The sequence below is a fragment of the Orycteropus afer genome, unplaced genomic scaffold (assembly GCF_000298275.1).
Source record: "Orycteropus afer afer isolate SDZICR_OR568_19922 unplaced genomic scaffold, OryAfe1.0 scaffold00040, whole genome shotgun sequence".
Lineage (NCBI taxonomy): Eukaryota > Metazoa > Chordata > Mammalia > Tubulidentata > Orycteropodidae > Orycteropus > Orycteropus afer.
Window position 1 is genome coordinate 7,360,332 of NW_006921627.1, and position 7,381 is coordinate 7,367,712.

Sequence of the window (7,381 nt, forward strand, 5' to 3'; positions counted from 1 at the left end):
GGTGGAGGGTCGACGAAAGAGGGGGAGGCCTTCAGGGAGATGGATTGATACAGTGGCTGCGATGATGGGCTCGAGTATAGCAGGGATTGTGGGGCTGGCACGGGATCGGGCAGTGTTTCATTCTGCTGTGCATGGGGTTGCTATGAGTCGGAAACGACTCGACGGCATTTAACAACAACAACAACAACAACAACAAGAAGCATCCATGTGTGTCAGGCATTGTACTAGGTATCAGTGTTACACCAATACACAAGACAAAAACTTACTGCCCTCAGGACATTTGTGTTTTAGTGAAGGGTATAATTGTTATTGAGAAAAACGAAGTGAGAAATTGGGATAAATTGACAGAAGGTGAGGTGATATTTTAAACAGAGTAGTCAGAAAAGCTGAATGTTTGAGTCAACTCAAAGGAACCTTGGAAGAAAGTCCTGATGATCTACTTCTGGAAAAAATCAGTCATTGAAAACCCTATGGAGCACTGTTCTACTTTGACATACATAGGGTCACCATGAGATGGAGTTGAATGTATGACAACTGGTTTCATCAGAGAAGGCATCATTGATAAGGTGGGATCTGAGGACACTTGGAGGAGGAGACAGGAGCTATGCAGGTGTTTTGGGGGAAGAGCATTCCAGGCAGAAGAAGCAACAAGGGTAAAGCCCTGAGTTAGGATGAGTCTGGTGTGTGAGAGAAATAGAAAGGAGGGCAGTAGAATGTTCAGAGGGAGATTGGTAGGAAATGAGAGAAACAATGAGGGGAGGGGTGGGACCTGAACATTCATAGCCTTGTGGGAAGAACTTTGGTGTTTACTCTAATGAGATTTGAAGCCACTGAGGGGCTTGGCAGGGGAGTATCATGATTTGAATCAAGATTTTAAAAGATCCCTTTGGATGCTAAGCTGAGAATAAACAGGTAGGCCCTGAGATGTGACCAATATTCTTAGCAACACAGAGGTTCTTGTTGTTGTTGTCAGGTGCCGTTGAGTCATCTCTGACTCATAGCGACCCTATGCACAGCAGTACGAAACACCGCCTGGTCCTCTGCCATCCTCGCTATCCTTGCTATACTTCAGCTCATTGTTGCAGCCACTGTGTCTATCCATCTTGTTGAGGGCCTTCCCCTTCTTTGTTGGCCCTCCACTTTACCAAGCATGATATCCTTCTCCAGGGAATGGTTCCTTTCTGACAACATGACCAAAGTAGGTGAGATGAAGTCTGGCCATTCTTGCTTCCAAGGAGCATTCTGGCTGCACTTCCTTCAGGACAGATCTGTTAGTCCTTTTAGCAGTCCATGGTACTCTTAGCATTCTTCTCCAACACCACAACTCAAAAGCATCAACTCTTCTTCAGTCTTCCTTATTCATTGTCCAGCTCTCACATATATAAGAGGCACTTGAAAATACCATGGCTTGGGTTAGGTGCACCTTAGTCTTCAAGGAGACATCTTTGCTCTTCATCAATTGAAAGAGGTCCTTTGCAGCAGATTTTCCCAATGCAAAATATGTTGTCTGATGTCTTGATTGCTACTTCCATTGGTATTGACTATAGAGCCAAGTAATATGAAATCCTTGACAACTTCAATCTTTTCTCCATCTACCATGAAGCTGTTTATCGGACCAGTTGTGAGGATTTTTGTTTTCTTTATATTGAGGTGTAATCCATACTGCAGACAGTAGTCTTTAAGATTCATCAGTAAGTGCTTCAAGTCATCCTCACTTTCAGCAAGCAAAGTTGTGTCATCTGTGTATTGACATCTGCAGGTTGTTAATGAGTTTCCTCCAATGCCATGTTCTTCTTCATATAATCCAGCTTCTTGGATTATTCGCTCAGCATACAAATTGGATAACTATGGTGGAAGGATGCAACCTTGATGCACTCCCTTCTTGATTTTGAACCATGCAGTATCCTCTTGTTCTGTTCAAATGACAGCCTCCTAATCTATGTACAGATTCCTCATGAATAAAATCAAGTATTCTGGAATTCCCATTCTTTTCAATTTTATTCATAATTTGTTATGATCCACACAATTGAATGCTTTTGCATAGTCAATAAAACATAAGTAAACATCTTTCTGGTATTCTTTGCTTTCAGCTAAGATCTATTTGACATCAGCAATGATATTCCTTGTTCCACATCCTCTTCTGAATCCAGCTTGCATTTCTGGAAGCTCTCTATCAATATACTGGTATAACCATTTTTAAATTATCTTCAGTAAGATTTTACTTGCATGTGATGTTAATGATATTGTTTGATAATTTCCACATCCTGTGGGATCACCTTTTTTTGGAATGGGTACAAATATGGATCTCTTCCAGTCAGTTGGCCAGGTAGGTGTCTTCCAAATCTCTTGGCATAACTGAGTGAGTGCCTCCAGTGGGGCATCCGTTTGTTGAAATATCTCAATGGGTATTCCACCAATTTCTGGACCTTGTTTTTCACCAATTCCTTCAGTGCAGCTTTAATTTCTTCCTTCAATACCATTGGTTCTTGATCATAGGTCACCTCCTGAAATGGATAAACATTGACCAATTCTTTTTGGTACAGTGACTCTGTGTATTCCTTCCATCTTCTTTTAATGCTTCTTGCATCATTCAATATTTTTCCCATAGAATCTTTCAATATTGCAACTCGAGGCTTAAATTTTTCATCAGTTCTTTCAGCTTGAGAAATGCTGAGTGTGTTCTTCCCTTTTGGTTCTCTAACTCCAGGTCTTTGCACAATTCATTATAGTAATTGGCTTTGTCTGCTTGCTAAAATCTGTTCAGCTATTTTATCTTGTAATTTCTTCCATTTGCTTTAGCTACTTTCTGCTCAATGGCAAGTTTCAGAGTCTCTTCTGACATCCATTTTGTTTTTTAGTTCCTTTCTTATCTTTTTAATGACCTCTTGCTTTCTTCATGGATGGTATTCTTGTTGTCATCCCACAATTCCTCTGGTTTTCAGTCATTGGTGTTCAATGCATCAAATCTATTCTTTAAATAGTCTCTAAATTCAGGAGGGATATTATCAAGAGCATATTTTGGCTCTCATGGACTTGTTTTAATTGTCTTCAACTTCAACTTGAATGTGCATATGAGCAGTTGATGGTCTGTTCCAAAATCAGCTCCTGGCCTTGTTTTGGCCAAAGATACTGAACTTCTCCATTGCCTCTTGCCACAGATGTAGTCAATCTGATTCCTGTATATTCCATCTGGTGAAGTCCAGGTGTATAGTTGTTGCTTATGTTATTGAAAAAAGGTATTTGCAAGGAATAAGTCATTGGTCTTGCAAAATTCTATCATGCAATCTCCAGCATTATTTCTATCACCAAGGCCATATTTTCCAATTACCAGTAACTCTTCTTTGTTTCCAATTACTGGTAACTCTTCTTTGTTTCCAACTTTTGCATTCTAGTCAGCAGTGATAATCAACACATCTTGATTGCATGTTTGATCAATTTCAGACCGCAGAAATTGGTAGAAATCTTCAATATCCTCATCTTTGGCTTTGGGGGTTGGTGCATAAATTTGGATAATAGTAGTATTAATTGGTCCTCCTTGTAGGCATATGGATATTATCCTATCACTGACAGTACTGTACTTCAGGACAGATCTTGAAACACTCTTTGTGACGATGAATGCCACACCATTCCTCTTCAATTTGTCATTCCTGGCATAGTAGCTCATATGGTTGTCTGATTCAAAATGGCCAAAACCAGTCCATTTCAGCTCACTAATGCCTAGGATATTGATCTTTATGCATTCCATTTCATTTTTGATAACTTCAATTTTCCTAGATTCATACTTCATATATTCCATGTTCCAATTATTGATGGATATTTGCATCTGTCTCTGCTCATTTTGAGTCATGTCACAACAGTCAATGGAGGTCCTGAAAGCTTTACTCTACCCATATCATTAAAGTCATCTCTACTCTGAGGAGTCAGTTCTTCCCCAGTCAAATTTTGAGTGCCTTCTGACCTGATGGCCTCATCTTCCGGCATTATGTCAGAAAATGTTTCAGGACTGTTCATAAAGTTTTCCAGTAATATATCAGACAGTGTTTCACTGCTATTCATAAGGCTTTCACTGGCCAGTTCTTTGAGAAATGGATGGTCTCTTCCTTCTTCCTAGACTGTCTAAGCCCAGAAGCTCCGCTGAAACCTGTCCACAATGGGTAACCCTGCTGGCATTTTGCAACACAGTGGCATAGGCTCCAGCCTCACAGCAACATGTAAGCCACCACAGGGTGACAAACTGACAGACAAATTTGTCTCCTTTAGTTGTGCCTAACCCCTCTGCATCTGCCCACCTCAGGCTCTGGCCTTAATATAGAGCCACACCCAAGGGAAAAGCAGCCTCCAAGCCCCAGGCCTGCCTACCTCAGGCCTCTGCCTTAATAAAGAGCCACACTCAATCAAAACACATCCTTCAAGACCCAGGTCACACAGAGGTATATTAGAGTTTAAATTCTAAAGCACTTGGTTTGTGGAAGGCTGTGGTTCTACAGTAGGAGCCCTAACTCCATTTTGAAACTGGCCATAAGTTCAGATGCCATTTGAGTTCTTTCTAACCATTAAATCAACATTGTGACTTTGCTTAGACTGTTGTTGTTGTTGTTATGTGCCATCGAGTCAGCTTAGACTAGTCTGGGGCAAACCCAGGGAGGGGCAGTTTGCCCTCAGGAAGAGGTTGAAAGTAGTGTGATGCTCACACAAAGACCTACTGAACTTGCCTGGGTGTGTCCTTAATGATTTACTGAAAATGGCTATATGTTATCTAATTTAAGTGAAAAGTTGGGGTCCTGGTGACTATGACTCAGGTCCATATGATCAGGAGTCATACCCCAACCACCACGTAGCCAGATGGTCGAAGCCCCAGATGCAACCAATTCTGTAAGGTTTTCAACCTGAAATTATGGATGTATCCCTATCATGGTCCTTCCCTTGCTTCTGAAGTCCCACCTATAACAGTGATGGATTGACTTGTCACAAATCATGATCTTGTTATGATTTGTTTTGTTCTCTTTGGTATACATGAAAACCATGGCTATCAGTAGGCAGGCTCTATCAGCCTCATGTTGATAGTTTCTCTCATCTAGATGATTATGTTTGTTTTGTCTTTGTCCTGTTTAAGGCTTACTAAAAGGGTCTCTAGAACATATTTGAATCTGGGATCTTTTTCCCCTTAGCACAGAGCTCCTTGGTGACCTGGGCAAGAGCTGTTTCAATGGGACAGTGGTGGAAAAAGTCTGACTAGAGGGTTGAAAGCATAAGTAAAGAAAATAAGGACAGAACATAAACAACTGATTTGAGAAGTTTTGTTGTTTAGGGATTAGAGAAATGGAAAGTGGCTGGAAGGGGAAATGAGGATGGCAGATATTAGATAAGAAATACTGTATTGTATGTCTCTCCAAAAGAGAAAACTGATGATGGAGAGAACAAATACTGGAATAACATCTGTGAGGAAGCAAGAAGGGATAGGACCCAAGTCTATAGCACAAATTGGGGATGAGGGCTGGCCTTTGCTAGAAGCATGGGAAGTTCATTCACCATAACAAAGGAAGAGGCAGAGATATGGATACAGATAGGCTGGTGTGTGTGGTGAACTGGGGGAGTTCTCTTGTGATGGTTAAATAGGAGCCTAAGAGTGAGATATTAGAAGTTGAATGAAAGAATAGAGTGGGGAAGTGAGTGCTGTGACCACAGAGTATACTTGAGGCTAATGGTTGAGCATTTCATGCACTAAAGCAAGAAGTTGAGAGAGTGGGCCAAATGATCCTGAGGTCCTTACCAGTTTTGGAAGTCTATGAATCTTCTGGTCAGTGGTCTCTGAGAGAATCAGCACTTTGAAAGGGAAGGGAGAACACAGCAGTAGTCCAGCCCTAATTGCAATGAAGTCATTTACTGGGTTCTCACCATGCATGGGCTAAGCATTTTGCTAAGTGTTTTTTTGCACAGTATAGGAATAGATTTTGGCCAGACTGAGGCCTAGTCATAAGGGATTCCTTTGGCAACTGACCTCCAGTACCCTAGTCTTATAGAAAACAGGTAGGAATATGATGGAGTTGCTCTGTGGTAGTTACCTGCACCTGGTAAGCAAGTAGGTACACAGCCAGGGTCTTCAGAACAAGGCAGGAGGGATAGGAGGATATTTAAAAGACTCTAAGAGTGGCAAAGTGACATTCCCATGCCAGAAGGACCATCTCTCTGTGCTGGCAGTAACATTAGCAGGCTTGCATCTGAGTGAGCACTTGGCAGCACTGGGAAGTTACCCCTTTATTGGGGAATGTGCTGTGTTGTTTCCTGCTTTATATAGCCATCTCCACGCAGAAGTTCCAGTATTTAAATAAATGCTATATTCTCTGACTGTGTCTGCTTTAGTCACATCCCTGCCCTGTTGTGATTCCCATTCACATGTTGCTGTGTGCTGTCTAGTTGATTCCAACCATAGCAACCCTAGTATGACAGAGCAGAACTGCCCCATAGGGTTTCTTAAGCTGTAATCTTTTGGGGGGCAGGTCACCAGGTCTTTTCTTCTGTGGAGTCACTAGTGGGTTCACACCTCTGACCTTTTGATTAGCAGCTGGAGTGCTTAACCACCACTCTCAAAGAAGCCAGTGAGCTAAGGCATGTTAAAACTAAGACTGGAACTGGGTAAGTCAATTGCCCAAAGTCACACAAGCTAACGAGGGACAGTGCTGGGTCTTGAATCAGAGTCAGCTCCAAAACTCACGTTCCCGACTCAGTGCCTTGAAATTGCTTGCATTTGCCCTATTAGCTTTAGGATAGCAATCCCCTCTTTACCCTTGTCACATCTCAGCCACTTCCCTGATTCCACTGCCACATTCCCGCTAACCTCCCAGTCCTTACCCCAATCATTCTGTCTCCCCTTGATTCCTCTGTTTTCCCTCTAGTCTCTGTTACTACCTGGTGATTTCACAGTGGCATGAAAAGTCTGCTTTGGGGGCCTTCACATCCATAGCTCAGCTTTCATCAGTTTAAGCCTGGTAACCATGTGCACCCAGAAAGGCTGCAGGTGTATAATGCTGTTTGATTTCTAGCCTCCATTGAAAAGACCCATAAGTATTTGTAGAGTGCCCTCGTTCTTCCCTGCTCATTTGCTTTGAATCTACCCTTTTATTTTTTCTAAGTACAATAGAAGAAGAAAACAAAACAAAACAGAAACAAAAACTTGTCCTTGTACATCTTGTTCTCTTTCTTCCACTAATGCCTTCCTAAGAATCAAGACCTTCTCTCAAATGGATTAAAACTTGGCCACCTAAGAACCTCCTTCCATCTCTCTGCCTTTGGAGGCCTGTCTGAATCATGTATTGAGTGGAGTAAATCTGAAATGCATTCAGTTTGAAGCACTTTTCAATTTGGTAGCATCATAGATGCCAGA

At 41.8% G+C, this 7,381-nt stretch overlaps 1 protein-coding gene across 1 annotated transcript in view; it reads right to left on the bottom strand.

Moving 5' to 3' along the window:
* The window catches only part of CRACR2A (calcium release activated channel regulator 2A), a 134,630-nt gene that overhangs the window by 41,023 nt on the left and 86,226 nt on the right, over positions 1-7,381 (bottom strand). The window lies entirely within an intron of this gene.